This window comes from Ranitomeya variabilis, chromosome 2, assembly GCF_051348905.1.
Source record: "Ranitomeya variabilis isolate aRanVar5 chromosome 2, aRanVar5.hap1, whole genome shotgun sequence".
Taxonomy (NCBI): domain Eukaryota; kingdom Metazoa; phylum Chordata; class Amphibia; order Anura; family Dendrobatidae; genus Ranitomeya; species Ranitomeya variabilis.
In genome coordinates, this window is record NC_135233.1 from 925,597,071 (window position 1) to 925,621,952 (window position 24,882).

The window sequence follows — 24,882 nt, forward strand, 5'->3', positions numbered from 1 at the left end:
GCAGACCCTTCTCTCCAGTTCTTTTGGAGAGAATAGCCCCCAAAGCATTATCAGAAGCATGCACCCCCACAATGAAAGAAAGTGTTGGATCTGGGTGTATCAACAGCAGTGCTGAGGTGAAACAGATCTTAAGCCGATCAAAAACTTCTTGAGCCTGTGATGACCACTTAAAGGGCTTTTCCTTCTTTGTCAAGGAAGTAATGGAACGGACAATATCAGAAAAATTTCAAATAAAGCGTCTGTAGAAATTTGCAACACCAATAAAACATTGGACCTCCTTAACGTTCTTGGGTACCGGCCAGTCAAGGATAGCCTGAATCTTACCAGATTCTATGTTCAGCCCCTGGGAAGAGATGAAATAACCTAAGAACTGTATCTCAGAATGATGGAACTCGCATTTCTCCGGCTTAATATACAGATGGTTCACTTTCAGACGTCTTTAAACAGTTTTGACATGTTCTTCATGTTCCTGTAGAGAGTCAGAAAAGATTAGTATATCGTCCAAATAGATCACCACAAACTGGTCCAACAAATCTCTGAAAATGTCATTAGCATGGTGTTGAAATGTTGCAGGGGCGTTACAAAGCCCGAAGGGCATCACAAGATATTCAAAGTGTCCATACCGGCATCTGAATGCTGTCTTCCACTCATCCCCTGGACGAATATGCACCAAATTATAAGCCCCACGAAGATCCAGTTTAAAGAACACCTTAGCATGGCGGACTCTTTCCAGTAATTCGGGAATCAGAGGCAAAGAGTAACGGTTTCGTATGGTTACCTTATTGAGTTCCCGATAGTCAACATAGGGTCTAAGGGTCCCATCCTTCTTTTTTACAAAAAATATAGGTGCCCCTGCTGGTGAGGAAGAAGGACATATGAAGCCTTTGGCCAGATTTTCATCAATATACTCCTTTAAGGCTTGAAGCTCAGGTGCCGCCAAAGGGTATACATTACCAAAAGGAATAGCTGCCCCAGGAAGCAGCTCAATGGGACAGTCATAATGCCTGTGTGGAGGAAGCAGATCTGCATTCTTCTTGTCACAGATGTCAGAGAACTCTTTATATGCTGAAGGTAAAGTAAATACCTTTACATGTGGTTCCATAGCCATGGATTCAGGGACAACTTCTGTTAATGCTGAGTTGCTCCTTTTTGGAAAGATAATCTCCTTGGTCTCCCAGTTGATAATTGGGTTCTGAGAACGCAACCAAGGAATGCCTAAAATCACAGGAAAATGAGGAGAAGAAATTAGCAAGAAAGAAAGTTGCTCCTGATGATTAGGCTCCAACAAAATTTCAAGGGGTACGGTCTCCTGATCCACAGGCCCAGAGATTAAAGGTGATCCATCCACTGTTTCCATGGTAATTGGAGAGGCTCTTTGCTGAATTTCACTACCATGTTCCTTGGCAAATGCGATATCCATGAAATTGCCACCTGCACCAGAGTCAATCATAGCTGCACTGGAAATCCACTGTCCTGAACACAGGATCTTAATAGGGAGAGAACAGTGAGAGTTCTTTTCCTTATGCTCCTTGGGGGGTGAAGTCATAGCAAGTGAGTGGAATACAGTGTTTAAAGGCAGGCTACATTCAGAGATGTCAGATTCATCATCACAGTTGTCATACTCCCTTACTGCTGCTAGCACCTTGTTAGGCAGTCTGGGACACTTAGGACAATTGATCAAGAAGTGGTCAGACTGGCCGCAGTAGAAACATAGACTTTCACGAAGGCGATGCTCCCAGCGCTCATTAATCTCGCGCCTCTGAACGGAATCAATTTGCATGGGCACCTCCTCCACCTCCCGAGATGTTTTACCTGCAAGCTCTTTGGAAGGAAGGGAAAAGTTAGAGATACGGTTAAAAGCAGCAAACTTCTCCTGCCTACGCTCTGTAAGGCGAATGTCTATGCGCACATAGTGCTGTATAAACGTTTCTAGCTCTTGTGGTGACTCTGAGCGAGCTAATTCATCTTTTACAATACTAGACAGACCCCTTTTAAAAATAGGCAATTGTGAATAACTGTCCCAATTGGTATCTACCGCTAATCTCCTGAATTCAGTAGCATACTCAATAACAGAACCTTTAGCCTGGCGTAAAGACAATAAAGCAGATTCAGCAGTTGCACGGCGATTAGGATCATCAAACATTAATGCCATAGTGGCCAAGAAATCATCCAAGTTATTTAACCGTGTGTCACAAGACTCAATCATCGGATTTGCCCAGGCGAGCGCTCGTGAGGTCAGCAGCATTATTACACACAATACTTTGGATCTATCAGTAGGAAAACGGTCAGCATGCACATCAAAATATAGCATACATTGATTCACAAAGCCACAACATTTGTCGCGATCACCATTAAATCTGAATGGGGGCAACTTAGGTGGGCTAGCTAGTGGTGGTTGCCCAGAGGGTAAAGTCACTTGTGCAGCTATTTGCGTGCTTATGTCCTGAAAAGCCCATCCATACTGGAACTCTATACCAACAAGTTTGTTTTCCTGGGCTGCCTTGCGGGTGCTTAAGTCCTGCAAAGTCTGTCCAAACACTTGTTGATTGTGTTCTATGCTTCCAAACTTCTTTTGCAGACCTTCCACATCTTTCTGCAGTGATCTAATTGTGGAAAACACCTGCTCTAATCTGCTTTCTGCGGTCATTGTTCCAGCAGTCTCCTCTTTTGTGGCTAGAGTATCCTGTAATAATTATAGCGGATAACTCAGGAGACTCTTTGCATGGAACAAGACAACTACAGGACACAGTTTTATAAGTGGTAAAGTCTATATTATCACACGGTGATTCAAACAGGTGCAGAGAGAAACTCAAGTCCACAACACTTGGTGTAAATATTAAACGCAGCTTAACAGTCTATAGGTAACTTCAAAGGAAAATGCAATCACGCAGAAAGTCTATGAAGCACAATTTTTCCTGGGGATACTTGACACAAATAAATCCTTGTTTAGTACAAACACAGATAGCTATGCTTATAAGTCAGTTAAAATAATATCTTAGCACAAGCTGGGAGGCCTGGGTAATAGTCTAAGGTTTTTGCAGAGCAGCAACAGCTTACATGTCCAACAAATGCAGATGGAGAAAACACAAGCAGATGAAGGAGGATTACTGGAAACTGGTGTATGCAGCAGGAACTCAGAGAAGAGTAACAGGATCACCACACAGGTTCACAGGAGCAGGTATATAGCCAGGGAGTCACCAGGGTCAGGAGCTAGATGCAAGGCAGAATACTCTAGCACAGACTGAAGGCTGGGGTGGAGTTTTATAGCAGGAAGACACAGTGCACATGAGACCAAAGACACCATCTTGGAAAAGGGCAGTAATGCACAAAAGGTGCTAAAAAATGTTCAGAGTCCTGACAGCTGCATGATCCGGTCATCAGCCAGGATATGTCTGAGTGCAGTTACCTTGTGATATTGGGTGCATGGAGGATGTGGAGACAGATGAATAGGCAAGAGTAGGTTATGATTAAAATTTAGGAGGGATCTGGGGAGAGTTAAGTTAACGAGCTGAGGTGAACAAAGTGGTTAAACAGATGGATGTCATAACAATTACCAAGGTCAGGCAACAAAAGATAAACAAGTAGAAAAACAAGGCACCGAGAGACAAACCACACTGAATGTATGTCTGACCAATGTCTTGGACTAATGGACCTTGCTCATTAATACAGCAATCACCTAGGACAATGAACACCTGGAGACAGCCAGCATTTCCCAGTCTCAGATTGGACAGTCAAGCTGTCAATCAAAACACTGACAGCTCAGCATGCCCTTGCACCAAATTGCACACTGAGTTGTCAATCAAAGTACTGATAGCTTCAGCATGCCCCTGTACCAGATTGAACAGCTGAGCCTTCAGTAATTGCATCCCAGACACACTGAGGGGTGGAATTGTAACACTAGACCTGCTCATTCTTATTTTAATAGAGGCAAGTAATATAATATTTTAGCTATTTATCAATTAAATATCTCTACAAAAGTGATAATATTAAAGGGAACCCCTCAGGCTTGATAAAGCTATTCATTTGCAGATATATAACGTTAATCTTCAGATTAATGGTGTTCTGAAGGTGCATGGCCGCAGTACTTCAACTACTGCACCCAAGAGAAAATTAACTTTATTCCTCTCCAGAGCTTTTGGCTTTCAGTCATAAAGCTGCCGACTTTTCAGTCATAGCCAATTGCAGTCACTGCTGACAGCACTGACTGACATCCGGCTTTACACTGATATGCTGGATAGACTGCTGTCAGGTAATGTGCTGGGTTGTGCTTTCAGTCACCACTCACAGTGCTTTGAGTGGTAACTGTAATTGCTGAAGGGAAGTATGACTGAAAGTCAGCTGGTCATGGAGGAATAAAGTTGCATTTCTTCCGGGTGCCAAGTACCATTATAACCCTTATAACACTGTTGACCTGCAGATTAACACTACATCTGCAGGTTAATAGCATTATCTGATGGTCAGGTTCCCTAGTTAACATTATTATTGCTAATGTTTAGCATATAACAATGTAATCAGAAGTTCTACTGTAATAAATAAAACTTTTTTTATGTAGAATCATAGATTATCGTGCTGCATTTGTATTTTAACATTTTTGTCAGGTTAAAGTCTTTATAAATATATTTTTTGGTGCTCAAAAGTCACAATTTTTTAAAAACTGTAGCAATATTTTCAGTGTGTTTAGTTTTTAATATTCATACATCTATAATATAAAATAGAATACATCCTTCATTGGCATATCTGTCACTATCCTCAGTTGATGATGCTTTTAATGAATATTTAATGTTTGCAAACTGTTATCCTGTTAGGTCATTAAATGCATATCTACAATGACAACTAAAAAAGGGAGATTAATTGATTTACTTAACAGTTTTATGTACTTTCACACCAGTTGTGTTCATGTACCGCATTTTTTAGACCATTTTACAAACTAGAGTTTGTTCAAGAAAGTAGGATCTTTTGAATGTGTTTTTCTCATTGATTCTGATCCTCTTTGTACATTAGCTTTAAACACTACATAAAACCATTGAAAAAGTACAAGAGAAAGCACTTTTCATACCTGTGCCCTATTGATAGCTACACATTCTTGTCCAGAAATGTTTACAACATGGCTTGTTGATATAATTTGCAGTCAGTACAGACACGCTAAGGTTTCTTGTTGAGGTTTCATTTATTGGCATAGGTACAATTTTATACAGTATGCGTCAATATACATTAAAAGGATGAAGAGAAAACATTGTATAGAAGGAGGTCCTTATTAAATATATATTCTTTAAATTACTGTACTTAACTAATGCTTCCCAACCTTTTACAGATAGAAGCACTTTAAAACATATTTTTTCTCATGAGCAATGCCTACACTACTCTCTGTACTGTAAGGCTATGTTCACATGCAGCATCGTACTGGAGCACCTTGGGCCCACCAGAGAAAGTCATTCTTGTAGCCCACTATGTAGCTACATAAAAATAAATACAAGACCACCAATTGTGTGGTAAAACACTCTAATATCAGGGTATAATATAAGGTACTAAACATCTTAATTATGTAGCAGGGGTTGGGGTAGCCCCCCTCATAGAATATAATGTAGCCCCCTCATAGAATATAATGTAACCCCTCATAGAATATAATGTAGCCCCCTCATAGAATATAATGTACCTTCCCTCATAGAATATAATGTAGCCTCCCTCATAGAATATAATGCAGCCCCCTCATAAAATAATGTAGCCCCGTCAAAGAATATAATGCAGCCCCCTCTCATAGAATATAATGCAGCCCATCTCATAGAATACAATGCAGCACCCCACAAAATATAATGCAACCTTCTCATAAGGTATAATGCAGTCCCCACCATAGATTATAATGTAGCACCCTCATAGGGTGTAATGCAGCCCCCTCATATAGTATAATGCAGCCCCCTATAGAGTATACTGTAGATCCCTCATAGGGCATAATGCTGCCCCCTCATATAGTATGATGTAGCCCCCAGAATATAATGAAGTCCACTGAGAGAATAATGCAGTCCCCCCACAGAATATAATGTAGCCTCCTCATAAAGTATAATGCAGCCTCTCTCCACCTCCATCATTGTTCTCCCCACCACCCCTATCATTGCCTTTTCCACCACCTCCATCATTGCCTTCTCCCCCACAACCCCCATTCCACCACCACCACAATTGTCTTTTCCCCCACTAGCATCATTGTCCTTTACACCACAACCATCATTGCTTTCTCCCCCACCACCCCATCATTGCCCATTTCAACCTCCCCATCATTGCCCATTTCAACACCTTCATCATTGCCTCCTCCACCACTATCATTGTCCTTTCCACCACAATCATCATTGCCTTCTTCCCCACCACCCCATCATTGCCCATTTCACCACCTCATCATTGCCTCCTTCCCCACCCCCATCGTCCTTCCCCACCACCCCATCATTGCCAATCTCCAATACACACATCTCCAGTACACATACACACACAGCACCGCACCACTCTCTCTCACTCACACACACACACACACACACACACACAAAGCACCACACCACCTATACACACACACCACTGCACCACTTTCTCACACTCACACACAAAGCACCACATACACACACACAAACACATGCAGACAGACAGCACCACTCACCTCACGCAGCACATCCCGGCAGCCTCTTCCTTGTCAGCAGCTTTCTGTCTGAAACAGCCGCAGGCTGAATGATGATGTCATCCATCTGCACTGTCTCAGGAAGCACTGGGCAAGAAGTAGAACGCCGGGATGTGCTGCGAGATGTGCGTGTGTGTATGTGTTGCGGTGCTTTGTGTGTGAGTGTGAGAGAGTGGTGCGGTAGTGGTGGGGCTTTACATGTGGGCAGTGTTAGCTGCAGCCTGCAGCTAACACTGCCCGCTATTAAAGTGAATTTGACTTATTGTTTTAAATAGTTTACTTTTTGTAATTAATAAAATTTTACCTTTTTAATCATGAGCTTTTAGTACTCATGTTCATTATACACATTTTAGCTTATATGATTTTAGTGTTGTGGTGTAGAACCACTTGTTGTCCTTTATTATTCAAGGTGATTTTTGACCCCTTATTATTCACATGAAGCTTTATTTTTAATCTTATTAAAGTGAAATGGTATTCACTCCTCTCCACGCACATGGGGAAAAGCATGAATATTAATTTCTCTTCAGCAGCGGGGACAGGCATGAATTCCTGTCACACGCTGCTGCTTCACTGGCACAGGGCAGGCCCCCTTGACTCAGGGGCCCCATAGCCACTGGCTGGGGGCCCCTAGAGCAGTTAGGCCCTTAGGCAGCTGCTGACCAGTATGCCAGCAGTTGTCAGTGCCTGGGCCCACCGGAGAATCCTCCGGTTCTCCAGTGGGCCAATACGACCCTGTTCACATGCAGTGTTTTTTGATACATTAATTTTTCCTGCAGTCAAAACGGTGATCTCTTGGCAGTAAAAAAAGGCTGCTTTCCAAATGCCCATTTTTGGGCATTTTCACTGCATTTTGTTGCATTTTTCGCAGTATTTTTTGGGTGCAAGTTAGACATGTGCTTGCTTAAACATTTTAACATGTTTAAGTTTTTTTCACAAGAAATACTTTCAAATTTCTGCAAAAAAAGTACTACAAAAACATCTGGTACATTTTTGCAGTGTTTTTTTCACTTTCTCATTGCTTTCTTTGGATGGAAAAAAAAACACTGCAGAAAATGTTACAAAACCTGCAGATTTCAAATTCAGTCAGGAAAAAAAAGCATATGTATGAGATTTCTGAAACCTCATAGCTTTTGCTGGTACTGTAAAATTCGGCTTTTTAATTGCATTAAAAAAAGCTGCAAAAACTGCTGCATGTGAACAAATTATAGCAAAAACCGAACTTGTGGATGTAGTAAGAAATACCACACTCCCTTCTATCTGGAGTGCCCATAGCACCCCACCAGGGGAGAGTCACTAGGAGTATAGGAAACTCCCAAGTATATACTTATGAACAAAAAACAAAGAATCTATGTATCAAAAAACTACTACATGATGGTAATTTTATCATAAATGTAAACTTTATTAAATATAATATAAGAACAACATAGGTAAAAGGATGGGGATGAGGTGAAAGACTAAACTGGAAAATGACTGCATATCAGCACACTGTTATGTACGTCATGGGGGATACATAGCCAAACTGACAATCCAATAAGTAAAATATCACAAACACTGGTACTGCATGTGAAGGAGATAAGAAGGGGGGGAGAAAAAAATCTACTCCCAAAATTCAGCGACTAGATGACCCTGAAGGTATACCCGGTGCTAACCCTTCCCACAAGTAATCAATATTGCACATATGTCCATAAGGTGCTTCAGTGATAATAAGTGTGCCAGATAAAAGCATACCCTACATTGAGGCTTAAGGCTTACCCATGTTTGTGCGAGTCTGCAGTCAGGTTCCAGTAAGAAGCCCCGACGCGCGTTTCGCGTGGTGTGCTTCCTCGGGGGGCTGTGTGGGTACTTAATAAACAGGGTTTATATAGGGCCAAAACCTAAAACACCTTAATTCCTAATTGCAGTGATTACGGCGCACGAGGAATGGCGAACCGCCGTTACCGCCCTCCTTCCGGCTATCCCAGCAGCGTCCAGTAAGGGGGAAATCCCCCGTGACGTCAGAAGAACTGGACGTCGCTGTGTAAGGATGCCTTAGGAGGCGCGGCTTGTGCCGGGACCCATTGCGCGTGCGCACCACCGCGGTGGCCATTTTGGAAAGGGGAATGACTACTGGCATGGTAAATGTAAGTATAAGGCAAACGTTTTGCTGCCGCAACGCATACCTCAAATAGCAAAACTAATAAGCAGAGTGCGTATATGTATATAAACAGGCTTAATAAAGAAGGGGAAACGTATCCGGAAGAAATGTCTATCAGGGCAGTCAATTCGGTGATTTTGATAGTCCATTCGCTGCCTCAGATATCTTCACTGCTGCTCCACTTCTCAATGTACGCACTCTTTAGTTGACTATAAAGGCACCAAGTCCAAACCCCAATGCAGAATGATATATATTGACGCACAAGACCACTATAAGAACATAAAAGGAACAAAGCAAACCATGTGAGTTAAAAAGATGAAAGAGATTAAAACCACATAAAAACAAAGAACAACCTAGAGAGATGGGTTATAGGAATGGAACAAAGGACAACTTTTCATTAAGGCCATTCGGGGCCATAGTCCCTAATCTAACTATCCACTGACATTCAATTTTGGCTAATAATTTTTTGAGATCACCACCCCGAATACCGGCATGGACCCTATCAATACCACGTACCTTTAAGCCGTCTGGGTTGCAATTATGTCTTGCCTTAAAGTGTCTCGGGATGGTCTTAAGCTCCGAGTCATCCAAAACTTCCTTTACAGACATAATGTCCCTGACATGTTCTCGGACCCTGACACGGAGTTCACGAGAGGTAAGGCCTACGTAAATAAGGTTACACGTACAGGTAGCATAGTAGACCACAAAAGTGGTACTACAGGAGATGTACCTCATAATGCGGTACTCCCTACTCCCATCTGCCGCCGAAAAAGTAGTTGTCCGTATAATGTTTCTACATGCTTTACAAGAGCCGCATGGAAAACAACCCCACCTTGGAGGTCCTGAGCCAAAGATTCTAGGAGAAGGCATGCTGTAATGGCTCCGCACCAGTTGGTCTCTAATACTCCTACTTCTCCTTGCAGTAAGGAGAGGCCGGTCCGGTAAGATTCCGTTAAGTATTGGTTCAGTTTTTAACACAGACCAGTGTCTCTGTAGGACTTCTCTGATATCATCCCATTTGTTGTTAAAAGTGGAGATGAATCTTAGTGGCTGCTCTTTTTTACGAGCCACCACTGAAGTCCCACAGAGAAGTCGATCTCTAGGGGTGCTTTTAGCACGAAAATAACCCCTTTTAATAGATCTACCGCTGTACCCCCGATCCCGGAAGCGACCACAGAGGTCACGAGCCTGGCCCTCAAAGATTCCATCCGTGGAGCAGATCCGTTTCATTCTAAGAAATTGACCCACAGGTATAGCACGTATTGTGGAATCAGTATGTGCAGAGGTGGAGTGCAGTAATGCATTAACAGACGTCTCTTTTCTGAACACATCGGTTTGAATTGTCCCGTCCTCACATCTACAGATCTTAATGTCCAGAAAGTCTATGCTTTCTGCAGCAATTCTATGTGTCAGACGGATGTTCCGATCATTTTGATTTAGTCCACGGATGAAGTCACGAAGGCCAGGCTCGGGACCCTGCCAAATTAACAAAACGTCATCAATATAACGATACCAGCACTGCACATGGGAGGCGGCATGCGCGCCCCCACCGAAAATCTCCCTCTCCCAATAGCCGAGAAAGAGATTAGCGTACGAGGGCGCACATGCCGCGCCCATGGCAGTGCCGCGGTTCTGTAAAAAATACCGGTCCTTAAACGTAAAAAAATTATGTGTTAAAACAAAATGAAGAAGCTCTAGGATCAGGGAGCACAGCGGAAGACCTATATTGCTCATATTAAGAAAAAACTCAACGGCCTCCAACCCGTCTGTATGCCTTATGCAAGTGTATAAGGATTCAACATCAACTGTTGCAAAAACCATATCAGACTCCAAAGTGAGGCCATCAATTTTCCTCAGGACGTCCGTGGTGTCTCTGACATAGGAGGGGAGCGACTCCACTAGAGGGTGCAGATAGTATTCAATAAATTTGCATATAGGATCGCACAAACCTCCTATGCCAGAGACAATGGGACGTCCCGGGGGTTCCAACCGATCTTTGTGGATCTTCGGCAACAGATAGAGGGTAGGGACAACCGGATGTTCTACCATAAGACCTTTAAACACCTTTTTTGTTATGATCCCCCGTGTCAGGGCCCGATCCAAAATTGCATACAAAGCACTGGAAAAACTCGGCAGCGGATTACTGGTGAGAGATATATATGAATCCCGATCCTTCAATTGGCGAAAAGCCTCCCTCTCATACTTAACTGTTGGCCAGACCACCACGTTCCCCCCTTTATCCGCTGGTTTTATTACAACATCCCGCATAGACCCCAGTTCTTTAAGGGCCCTGCGTTGTTTCGTAGTCAAATTGTCACCCCTTTTATCGTTGGAAATTTTTTTGAGATCCTCTAATACTAATTTATTGAAAATATCAATCTGGGGACAAAGCGAGAAAGAGGGGAACGTGGTACATCTCGGCGCAACAGAAGGAGGGAAAGTACCTGTAAGAGATGTTTCACTTTCCGCTGCCAATTCCTCCAGTGCCACCAATGCCTCTTGTTCCAAGGTTGTGTCAAGGTGAAGAGTGTCACCTGGTTTAGCATGCAATTTCCGTAAGATGACCTTCCTCAAAAAAAGTTGTGTATCTTTCATAACTGTAAAATAATCAAAACTATTAGTTGGAACAAAGTTCAATCCCAAGCTCAACACCTGAACTTGATCAGTGGACAGTACGTGCTCCGATAGGTTGATTACCTCAAGATTATTAGTGGGTTTGGATTTTTTCTCACGAGACTGCGGTGGAGTAAATCGGCGTTTGTTCTTCCCTCTCTGGTTACCAGATTTAGCCACACCCAGTCTTTCATTCAGGATATTATTAGAGTGGCTCATGCCCGCTTGTTCCTCATCCATCGAGGATGCCGAAGAGAAGGAATTACGGTGGACAAGGGGTTTCTGTTGGAATAACTGTTTCCTTTTCCATTTATATACATGGTTGTTCTTATAATCCAACACGTCTCTTTGATATTTTTTAGTCTTTGATGCCACAATATCCTTCTCCCACTTTTGAAAATCTCCCTCAAGCTCCTCATTTAATTTTGTTTTAGCTGTTACTGATAATGAACTAAATAATATCTCCTGTAGCGCTCCAATCTCACTCTCTACTGACTGCAGTGAAGTTGCATTGGATTTGACCAATAATTCCATATATCCTCTGGAGCACTTAGAGGACAATTCCTCCCATTGTTCTTTTAGGAGCTCATCCTCTATAGAAAATGAAGGGAACACTTGAATCCTCAAGCCTCTCGGTATCAGGCCCTTCTCAATGTACCTTTCCAAGAAGGCCTTGTTCCACCACAACCGTGTCTTTTTATTTAATAAATATTTTAATTTAGTAATAGAATCTTCTGTCTCTCTAGATTTAAGAACCACACTCGAGTCATCACCAAATACCTCATCCAATTTCGTGAGCCATTTAGTTTCCCTGGCTCTATGATCCATACGATCGGTGGGAGAAGCTGTGAAGATACACAGTAAAATTATCAATTTATAGCAAAAACCGAACTTGTGGATGTAGTAAGAAATACCACACTCCCTTCTATCTGGAGTGCCCATAGCACCCCACCAGGGGAGAGTCACTAGGAGTATAGGAAACTCCCAAGTATATACTTATGAACAAAAAACAAAGAATCTATGTATCAAAAAACTACTACATGATGGTAATTTTATCATAAATGTAAACTTTATTAAATATAATATAAGAACAACATAGGTAAAAGGATGGGGATGAGGTGAAAGACTAAACTGGAAAATGACTGCATATCAGCACACTGTTATGTACGTCATGGGGGATACATAGCCAAACTGACAATCCAATAAGTAAAATATCACAAACACTGATACTGCATGTGAAGTGTTTGTGATATTTTACTTATTGGATTGTCAGTTTGGCTATGTATCCCCCATGACGTACATAACAGTGTGCTGATATGCAGTCATTTTCCAGTTTAGTCTTTCACCTCATCCCCATCCTTTTACCTATGTTGTTCTTATATTATATTTAATAAAGTTTACATTTATGATAAAATGACCATCATGTAGTAGTTTTTTGATACATAGATTCTTTGTTTTTTGTTCATATGCATGTGAACAAAGCCTAATTTTGACAACAGTTATTCTCTCCTTGGGAAATTCTAACCACTTTGCAAGGAAATTATGTTTTGCAACAAAAATATTAAGAAAACACTTTATTATATACTATATGTGGCAAATGCATTTATAAACTTACATACTGCACCTTCAGGTGTAAAGGTGTTTGATGGGGCTGAGGTCAGACCTCTGTGTAAGCCAGTCAATTTCTGTTACACTAAACTCATACAATCATTACAATATGGACTTTGCTTTGTTTGGTAGTACATAACTATTCAAAACGAGAAAAAAAAAAGCTTCCCCAAACTTCTCTAAGGGTATGTGTCCACGGGCCATTTTACATCCGGATTAGCTGCGGATTGAATGCTGCGTGGAGCCGCAGCGTTCAATCCGCAGTGTTCAGATGTTACAGCATAGTGGAGGGGATTTTATGAAATCCCGTCTCCACTATGCGTGGTAACACGCACCCGGCGGCTCTGCGATTCCAGACATGCGGTGCGTCTTTTTAGATCACAGCATGTCCGTTTATATTGTGGTGACGTTGCGCCGCCGCAAGGTAAAACACAGGGCCCTATGTGTGGGGTGCGATGATTCCGGATGTGTGCAATGAACACATCCGGCATCATCGCGTCTACAGAAGGGGGCGGGGCTTTGGGCGAAGTGAGTTTTCCGCTCCGTCCAAAGCGCCGGCCATCCTGAACGTGGACACTTTCCCTTAAAGTTAGAAGCATGCCTTTGTTCTAAATGTTTTACTATGCTGAAACATTAAGCTTTCCTTTTTGCTATAACTAAATGGTTTAAGCTGACCTATGAAAAGCACACCCATAGCATTATCCTTCCATTACCAAACTTTACAGTCAGGTAGGTAATGTTCTACTGGAATTTGCAAAAGTCAGACTCTTCCATGACACATTCAATTGACAAAACATGTTTCCACTGCTCCTGAGCCCAATGGTGATGTGATTGGTACTGTGCTTGGTGATGTAAGGCTTGCATGCAGCTGCTCGGCCATGAAAACGCACACCGTGATGCTCCATGTACACAGTTTACTTGTGTTCTGATGTTAATGCCGCTAGAGTTATAGAATTCTGCATTTTTTGAGTCAGGAGAGTGTTGGCAATTTTTATGCATTATGTTGCTCAACACTTGTCGATCCTATTCTGTAACTTTATATGGTCGACACTTCGTGGCTGATCTGTTGTGGTTCATAACCTCTTCTAGTTTGCATACCACTCTCAGTTGATAGTGGAATATTTAGGAGGAAAGAAATTTCATCAATTGATTTGTTGCAACAGCTGTTCTGGCACCCTCAACTTTGTGCTTAAGGAAAGAGAGTTGACAGACAGCTAAACTCTTCCCTATCTATGCATTGAGGTAGACGCAGGGGGTCCTTTTCAACTTTTACAAATAGGATCAGTGTAAAACTATAAGAAAAAATTAAAGTACTCAGTGCAAGGCATACAACATTTCTAAATACATAGCATTATGTATGGTACAGGACATTCACAGTGTAATTGCACAGCATGGCGGTAGTATAAACATCTGTAATATCAATAGACTACTTGATATAAAACATATAGAACAGAGTAGCTACATAATACAGTAAGGTGAGCTCTAACAAGGGGAAAAAAACTCACCGACTGTGCTAAGTGGAGGTAAAAAACCAGATGGACTGAAAATCAGGGAGAGATAATCAGCAGGTCAGTATCCATGAAGCCAAAATGGCTGCTGGAGAAGAAGGGGGCAAGACTAATGCAGAGACTGATGGGGAACTACGGAAGCCTTGATGAGCCTTAAATACTAAATTGCACAGTAAGCAATGAAACAGAAAGTAAAGCATAATTAGAACATTGTCAATAGATGGCGCTGTTGGATAAGTTATCACAATACACCACAGTTCAATACAAGCATAGCAAAACTGATTATATGCATTTGTATAAAGGCATGACAACAGCAGTATCGTAATTATAGGACTGCATTCAAATTCTGTGAGCTATTTAGTGTAACCTTTTCTTTTTACAAATAATTGTGTAGCAATGGTATTGAATGAAAAACCTAATTTCAATGATTAAGAGATGAGTTCCAATACTTTTGTCGTTTAGAGTATCTACTGGCCATACTATTGGGACACTGTAATGGAACCAGTATCTACAGTGGGGCAAAAAAGTATTTAGTCAGTCAGCAATAGTGCAAGTTCCACCACTTAAAAAGATGAGAGGCGTCTGTAATTTACATCATAGGTAGACCTCAACTATGGGAGACAAACTGAGAAAAAAAAATCCAGAAAATCACATTTTCTGTTTTTTTATCATTTTATTTGCATATTATGGTGGAAAATAAGTATTTGGTCAGAAAAAAACAATTAAGATTTCTGGCTCTCACAGACCTGTAACTTCTTCTTGAAGAGTCTCCTCTTTCCTCCACTCATTACCTGTAGTAATGGCACCTGTTTAAACTTGTTATCAGTATAAAAAGACACCTGTGCACACCCTCAAACAGTCTGACTCCAAACTCCACTATGGTGAAGACTAGGGTTGAGCGAAACGGGTCGATCATTTTCAAAAGTCGCCGACTTTTGGCTAAGTCGGCGTCTCATGAAACCCGATCCGACCCCTGTGCTTGTCGGCCATGCGGTACGCGACTTTCGCGCCAAAGTCGCGTTTCAATGACGCGAAAAGCGCCATTTCTCAGCCAATGAAGGTGAACGCAGAGTGTGGGCAGCGTGATGACATAGATCCTGGTCCCCACCATCTTAGAGAAGGGCATTGCAGTGATTGGCTTGCTGTCTGCGGCGTCACAGGGGCTATAAAGGGGCGTTCCCGCCGACCGCCATCTTACTGCTGCTGATCTGAGCTTAGGGACAGGTTGCTGCCGCTTCGTCAGAAGCAGGGAGAGCGTTAGGCAGGGTCCACTAACCACCAAACCGCTTGTGCTGCAGCGATTTCCACTGTCCAACACCACCTTCGGTGTGCAGGAACAGTGGAAGCTATTTTTTTTTTTTTTTCCCCTCAGCGCTGTAGCTCATTGGGCTGCCCCAGAAGGCTCCGTGATAGCTGTATTGCTGTGTGTACGCCACTGTGGAAACCAACTGCTTTTTTCAAAGCACATATCCTCTTGTTCCTTCCTTTCTGCACAGCTATCTTTTTTGTTTGTCCACACTTTTTATTTAATTTGTGCATCAGTCCACTCCTATTGCTGCCTGCCATACCTGGCTTACATTACTGCAGGGAGATAGTAATTGTAGGACAGTTTTTTTTTTGTTTTGTTTTTTTTTTGTGGGAGATTAAGATTGGCATTTCTGCTACAGTGCCATCCCTGTGTGTGCCATCTCTCACTGAGTGGGCCATAGAAAGCCTATTTATTTTTTCCGTGATTTGTGTTCTAAAATCTACCTCAACACAGAAACACTACATCAATCAGTGGGAGAAAAATATTGGCCTCAGTCAGGGCTTGTGTGCCACTGCTGTGTGTGCGCTATCATTCAGTGGGCTATAGCAAGCCTATATTTTTTTTTTTTTTTTTTTTTTAATATTATTTGGTTTCAAAAGTCTCCCTGAAAAAAAAAAAAAACCTAAAAAAACAGTGGGAGAGTAATATTGCCCTTTCAGCTTGTGTGCCAGTCTTGACTCCTGGGTGTGCCACCTCTCTCCCTCTCATTCAGTGGGCCATAGAAAGCCTATTTATTTTTTTTTTTAAATATTATTGGGTTTCTAAAGTCTCCCTGAAAAAAACAAAAAATACATAAAAAAACAGTGGGAGAGTAATATTGCCCTTTCAGCTTGTGTGCCAGTCTTGACTCCTGGGTGTGCCACCTCTCTCCCTTTCATTCAGTGGGCCATAGAAAGCCTATTTTTTTTTTTTTAATATTATTTGGTTTCTAATTCTCCCTGAAAAAAAAAAAAAAACCTAAAAAAACAGTGGGAGAGTAATATTGCCCTTTCAGCTTGTGTGCCAGTCTTGACTCCTGGGTGTGCCACCTCTCTCCCTTTCATTCAGTGGGCCATAGAAAGCCTATTTTTTTTTTTTTTAATATTATTTGGTTTCTAATTCTCCCTGAAAAAAAAAAAAAAACCTAAAAAAACAGTGGGAGAGTAATATTGCCCTTTCAGCTTGTGTGCCAGTCTTGACTCCTGGTTGTGCCACCTCTCTCTCTCTAATTGTGGGCCATAGAAAGCCTTTTTTTTTTTTTTTTAATATTATTTGGTTTCTAAAGTCTCCCTGAGAAAAAAAAATAAATAAATTAGGTGGGAGATTAATATTGACATTAGTGCTTGAGTGACAGTCCTGCGTGTGTGTCATCTCTGTGATTTTGTGCCACAGAAAACAGAGTGTGTAACATTGTGCCTGATTTTCCTTGTGGTCTCACCAACCTGTTAAGGGATATTGAAATCATACTGAAGTTATAGCTCACCGTGTAAGTTGTTTGATAGCAACAAATAAAGTTACTTTGGTTAAGATTTTAAAACAATGAGGAAGTCTGGTGCAAGAGGTCGTCGTGGGCGTTCATTGTCAGCTGGTAATGATGGTAGTGGTAGTGGAGCATCAGGTGGTCGTGGGGATAAAAATATTCCACCTAAGTCTGGAGCTGTGGAGCCAGTTTCGTCGTCAGGCTACACAAGGCCTCGAACGCTCTCTTTTCTGGGAGTAGGAAAACCGCTTTTAAAGGCGGAGCAGCAACAGCAAGTTTTGGCTTACATTGCAGACTCAGCCTCTAGCTCTTTTGCCTCCTCTTCCGAAACTGGTAAATGTAAAAGCAGCGCGTCGCTTGTGGATGTTCACGGTCAGGGACAAGTCGCTTCCTTGTCCTCCTCAGCAAAAACTACAACAAGAGAGAAGGATGCAGCAGGCGACACAACGGGTCACTCCATGGAGCTCTTTACACATACCGTCCCTGGCTTAGAAAGTGAAACATTTAACAGGCCATGCCCATTACAAGTATATTCTGACATGGAGTGCACTGATGCACAGCCACAGCCAGAGTACTATGCTGCTCCTTTGACTCAGACCACCACATTGCCCTCTCAGGGTACAGATCCACAATCAGACCCTGATGAGACTATGTTGCCCCGCCACGAACGCTATACCACCGACCGACACAGTGACACAGACGAAGTTGCACACGAGCTCGAAGAGGAGGTAATAGATGACCCAGTTATTGACCCCGATTGGCAGCCATTGGGGGAACAGGGTGCAGGCGGCAGTAGTTCAGAAGCGGAGGTGGAGGAGGGGCCGCAGCAGGCATCAACATCGCAACAGGTTCCATCTGCCGGGCCCGTATCTGGACCAAAACGCGTGTCAAAGCCAAAACCTGTTGGAGCACAGCGTTGCCATCCGGTTAAAGCTCAGTCTGCAATCCCTGAAAAGGGATCAGAGTCTAGGAAGAGTGCAGTCTGGCATTTTTTTAAACAACATCCAACTGATCAGCGCAAAGTCATCTGTCAAAAATGTTCAACTAGCTTAAGCAGAGGTCAGAATCTGAAAAGTCTAAATACTAGTTGCATGCATAGACACTTAACCACCATGCATTCTCAAGCCTGGACTAACTACCAAACGTCCCTCAAGGTTGTAGCACCCTCGGCCAATGAAGCTAGTCAGCAACGCAACATCCCTTCCGTCACTGTAAGGCCACCATTTTCCGCACCACCGGCAGTATCTGTGCAGGTTTCTTTGCCAGCCAAAAGCAGTCAGGGTCAGGGAATCACCAGTTTTGTAGGAGGAAATATTGCATGTAGGGCACCGGCGGAAACAATACCGTCTCCAACCGTCTCTCAGTCTGCCATGTCCACCGGCACACCCGAAAGTTCCACGATCTACAGCTCTCCAGTCCAGCTCACCCTACATGAGACTCTGGTTAGAAAAAGGAAGTACTTATCCTCGCATCCGCGTACACAGGGTTTTAACGCCCACATAGCTAGACTAATCTCGTTAGAGATGATGCCCTACCGGTTAGTTGAAAGCGAAGCTTTCAAAGCCCTGATGGAGTACGCTGAACCACGATACGAGCTACCCAGTCGACACTTTTTTTCCAGAAAAGCCATCCCAGCCCTGCACCAGCATGTTAAACAGCGCATCGTCCATGCACTCAGGCAATCTGTGAGTACAAAGGTGCACCTGACTACAGATGCATGGACCAGTAGGCATGGCCAGGGACGTTATGTGTCCATCACGGCACACTGGGTGAATGTGGTGGATGCAGGGTCCACAGGCGACATCAATTTAGGGACAGTTGTGCCTAGCCCACGGTCTAGGAAACAGTTGGCTGTAGGCGTTCGCACCCCCTCCTCCTCCTCCTCGTCCTCCTGCAGAAGCTACAGCTCTTCCACAGAACGCAGTCGGCCAACCACTCCATCGGCAGATGACACTGTTGCACACCAGTTGTCCCATTATGGGCCAGCTACTGCCAAGCGTCAGCAGGCTGTATTGGCTATGAAGTGTTTGGGCGACAACAGACACACCGCGGAAGTTCTGTCCGAGTTCTTGCAACAAGAAACGCAGTCGTGGCTGGGCACAGTAGATCTTGAGGCAGGCAAGGTAGTGAGTGATAACGGAAGGAATTTCATGGCTGCCATCTCCCTTTCCCAACTGAAACACATTCCTTGCCTGGCTCACACCTTAAACCTGGTGGTGCAGTGCTTATTGAAAACTTATCCTGGGTTCTCCGACCTGCTCCTCAAAGTGCGTGCACTTTGCTCACATATCCGACGTTCGCCTGTACACGCCAGCCGTATGCAGACCTATCAGCGGTCTTTGAACCTTCCCCAGCATCGCCTAATCATAGACGTTGCAACAAGGTGGAACTCAACACTGCACATGCTTCAGAGACTGTGCGAACAGAGGCGTGCTGTTATTTATTTGTGGGAGGATACACGGGCAGGCAGTAGGATGGCAGACATGGAGTTGTCAGGTGTGCAGTGGTCGAAGATACAAGACATGTGTCAAGTCCTTCAGTGTTTTGAGGAATGCACACGGCTGGTTAGTGCAGACAACGCCGTAATAAGCATGAGCATCCCCCTAATGCGTCTGCTGATGCAAAGTTTGACGCACATAAAGGAGCAGGCGTCTGCACCAGAGGAAGAGGGAAGCCTTGATGACAGTCAGCCATTGTCTGGTCAGGGCAGTGTACAGGACGAGGTAGCGGGCGAAGAGGAGGTGGAGGACGAGGAGGATGATGGGGATGAGTATATTTTTAATGCGGAAACTTTCACGGGGGCACAGGAAATTGGTTGCGTGTCACGGCCGGGTTCTGGTTTTTTGAGGGACACAAGTGACGTAGATTTGCCTGCAACTGCCCCTCAACCAATCACAACCGGAGATTTGACAAGTGGAACTTTGGCCCACATGGCGGATTATGCCTTACGTATCCTACAAAGGGACACACGCATTACGAAAATGATGAACGATGACGATTACTGGTTGGCCTGCCTCCTTGATCCACGCTATAAAGGCAAATTGCAAAATGTTATGCCACATGAGAACTTGGAACTAATATTAGCAACCAAACAATCAACTCTTGTTGACCGTTTGCTTCAGGCATTCCCAGCACACAGCGCACGTGATCGTTCTCACACGAGCTCCAGGGGGCAGCAGACTAGGAGTGTTAGGGGTGCACACATCAGAAGTGGCGTTGGACAGAGGGGTTTTCTGACCAGGTTGTGGAGTGATTTTGCTATGACCGCAGACAGGACAGGTACTGCTGCATCAATTGAAAGTGACAGGAGACAACATTTGTCCAGTATGGTTACTAACTATTTTTCATCCCTTATCGATGTTCTCCCTCAACCGTCATTCCCATTTGATTACTGGGCCTCCAAATTAGACACCTGGCCAGAATTGGCAGAATATGCATTGCAGGAGCTTGCTTGCCCGGCAGCAAGTGTCCTATCAGAAAGAGTATTCAGTGCTGCAGGGTCAATATTAACCGAAAAAAGGACTCGTCTGGCTACCCAAAATGTTGACGATCTAACATTCATTAAAATGAACCACAACTGGATTTCAAAATCTTTTGCCCCACCTTGCCCGGCCGACACCTAGCTTTCCTATGAAAAGCTCTTGCCTGTGAATTACTTTTCTAATGTCTAATTTGCTGCTGCAGATTGTACAGCATACGACATGTTTACACCTCCCTAAATGGCCAAACTCCCCACACGGGGCCGTGGTATCGCGACTTGGCGCAAGCACCCGTGAGACTGCTGTTTGTCTGAAGAGGTGGGTGTGCTCGCTTTTGGTTGACGGCATTGCTACTGGGTCCCTCATAGTACAATGTAGTGTCTCTGGCGGTGGTGGTGCGCACCCAACGTCAGACACACCGTTGTAACATGAGTGGCCCTGGGGCGGTCCCGCCGGCCTCAAGAGAGTTCCCCCCTACCCCAGCTCAAACTGGGCTGTACTACGTGCAAAATTATGTCGCACAGCTCCACCAATCTTTAGTCTATTCGCTGACATCATTCAATGTCTGGCACTGACAATACAAATTTGTAGACATCTATGATGCAACTTAAAGTAGTCTGTGTCTGTGTCCTATATTGGCACCATTAAATAGTTACTGCCAAATTACTATGTCAGAAACACAGCAGATGAGCCCACCCCTGTACCTAAGTATGCCATCTTTTTTTTTGTTTTGGTTGTTTTGCGAGACATTAACATCTATTTATATTTTGGGAGTACTGGGACAGACACTCCTTGCACTACTCCTCCACTCAGCACCAAGCTGCCTGCCCGTGTATCCATGTAACCGCTGTAAAACTGCCATGAGCCTATTGTTTGTTATTTTAGGCCTTTGATAGCCTGTCTGCGGTCCCTACTCCTCCACTGACCACCAAGCTGCCTGCCCGTGTATCCATGTAACCGCTGTAAAACTGCCATGAGCCTATTGTTTGTTATTTTAGGCCTTTGAAGCCTTTCTGCGCTCCCTCCTTCCACTAGTCCTCCACTGACCAGACCACTGCTGCCCGTGTACCCCTGGAACCAATTTTAAAGTGCCTACAGCCAGCCCATTTTATTGTGTTAGGCCTTCGAAGCCTGTCTGCGGTCCATACTTCCACTAGGCCTCCACTGACCAGACCACTGCTGCCCGTGTACCCCTGGAACCAATTTTAAAGTGCCTACAGCCAGCCCATTTTATTGTGTTAGGCCTTCGAAGCCTGTCTGCGGTCCCTCCTTCCACTAGGCCTCCACTGACCAGACCACTGCTGCCCGTGTACCCCTGGAACCAATTTTAAAGTGCCTACAGCCAGCCCATTTTATTGTGTTAGGCCTTCGAAGCCTGTCTGCGGTCCCTCCTTCCACTAGGCCTCCACTGACCAGACCACTGCTGCCCGTGTACCCCTGGAACCAATTTTAAAGTGCCTACAGCCAGCCCATTTTATTGTGTTAGGCCTTCGAAGCCTGTCTGCGGTCCATACTTCCACTAGGCCTCCACTGACCAGACCACTGCTGCCCGTGTACCCCTGGAACCAATTTTAAAGTGCCTACAGCCAGCCCATTTTATTGTGTTAGGCCTTCGAAGCCTGTCTGCGGTCCCTCCTTCCACTAGGCCTCCACTGACCAGACCACTGCTGCCCGTGTACCCCTGGAACCAATTTTAAAGTGCCTACAGCCAGCCCATTTTATTGTGTTAGGCCTTCGAAGCCTGTCTGCGGTCCCTCCTTCCACTAGGCCTCCACTGACCAGACCACTGCTGCCCGTGTACCCCTGGAACCAATTTTAAAGTGCCTACAGCCAGCCCATTTTATTGTGTTAGGCCTTCGAAGCCTGTCTGCGGTCCCTCCTTCCACTAGGCCTCCACTGACCAGACCACTGCTGCCCGTGTACCCCTGGAACCAATTTTAAAGTGCCTACAGCCAGCCCATTTTATTGTGTTAGGCCTTCGAAGCCTGTCTGCGGTCCATACTTCCACTAGGCCTCCACTGACCAGACCACTGCTGCCCGTGTACCCCTGGAACCAATTTTAAAGTGCCTACAGCCAGCCCATTTTATTGTGTTAGGCCTTCGAAGCCTGTCTGCGGTCCATACTTCCACTAGGCCTCCACTGACCAGACCACTGCTGCCCGTGTACCCCTGGAACCAATTTTAAAGTGCCTACAGCCAGCCCATTTTATTGTGTTAGGCCTTCGAAGCCTGTCTGCGGTCCCTCCTTCCACTAGGCCTCCACTGACCAGACCACTGCTGCCCGTGTACCCCTGGAACCAATTTTAAAGTGCCTACAGCCAGCCCATTTTATTGTGTTAGGCCTTCGAAGCCTGTCTGCGGTCCCTCCTTCCACTAGGCCTCCACTGACCAGACCACTGCTGCCCGTGTACCCCTGGAACCAATTTTAAAGTGCCTACAGCCAGCCCATTTTATTGTGTTAGGCCTTCGAAGCCTGTCTGCGGTCCATACTTCCACTAGGCCTCCACTGACCAGACCACTGCTGCCCGTGTACCCCTGGAACCAATTTTAAAGTGCCTACAGCCAGCCCATTTTATTGTGTTAGGCCTTCGAAGCCTGTCTGCGGTCCCTCCTTCCACTAGGCCTCCACTGACCAGACCACTGCTGCCCGTGTACCCCTGGAACCAATTTTAAAGTGCCTACAGCCAGCCCATTTTATTGTGTTAGGCCTTCGAAGCCTGTCTGCGGTCCCTCCTTCCACTAGGCCTCCACTGACCAGACCACTGCTGCCCGTGTACCCCTGGAACCAATTTTAAAGTGCCTACAGCCAGCCCATTTTATTGTGTTAGGCCTTCGAAGCCTGTCTGCGGTCCATACTTCCACTAGGCCTCCACTGACCAGACCACTGCTGCCCGTGTACCCCTGGAACCAATTTTAAAGTGCCTACAGCCAGCCCATTTTATTGTGTTAGGCCTTCGAAGCCTGTCTGCGGTCCATACTTCCACTAGGCCTCCACTGACCAGACCACTGCTGCCCGTGTACCCCTGGAACCAATTTTAAAGTGCCTACAGCCAGCCCATTTTATTGTGTTAGGCCTTCGAAGCCTGTCTGCGGTCCATACTTCCACTAGTCCTCCACTGACCAGACCACTGCTGCCCGTGTACCCCTGGAACCAATTTTAAAGTGCCTACAGCCAGCCCATTTTATTGTGTTAGGCCTTCGAAGCCTGTCTGCGGTCCATACTTTAAATACTCCTCCACTCACCACCAAGCTGCCTGCCCGTGTATCCATGTAACCGCTGTAAAACTGCCATGAGCCTATTGTTTGTTATGTTAGGCCTTTGATAGCCTGTCTGCGGTCCTTACTTTAAATACTCCTCCACTCACCACCTAGCTGCCTGTGTATCCATGTAACCGATGTAAAACTGCCATGACTGCCTACTGTTTGTTATTTTAGGCCTTTGATAGCCTGTCTGCGGCCCCTACTTGCAATACTCCTCCACTGACCACAATGCTGCCTGGAGTGCCTGCCTGTGTATCCATGTAACCGATGTAAAACTGCCATGACTGCCTACTGTTTGTTATTTTAGGCCTTTGATAGCCTGTCTGCGGCCCCTACTTGCAATACTCCTCCACTGAGCACAATGCTGCCTGGAGTGCCTGCCTGTGTATCCATGTAACCGATGTAAAACTGCCATGACTGCCTACTGTTTGTTATTTTAGGCCTTTGATAGCCTGTCTGCAGCCCCTACTTGCAATACTCCTCCACTGACCACACCAATGCTGCCCGTGTACCCCTGGAACCTATTTAAAAGTTCATAGAGCCTAGTTATATATTTTATTTACTATTAATAAGGCCATGATGGACTACGCTGTACCACGCTACAAGCTAACCAGTCGACACTTCTTTTGCGAGAAAAGCCATCCCAACCCTCCACCAGCATGTAGAAGACCGCATTGTCCATGCACTCTGGCAATCTGTGAGTACAAAGGTGCACCTGACAACAGACGCATGGACCTGTAGGCATGGCCACGGAAGATTACGTGTCCATTACGGCGCAATGGGTTAATGTGGTGGATGCATGGTCCACAGGGGACAGCCTACTAAGTCTGTCTGCAGTCCCTAATTCAAATTGTCC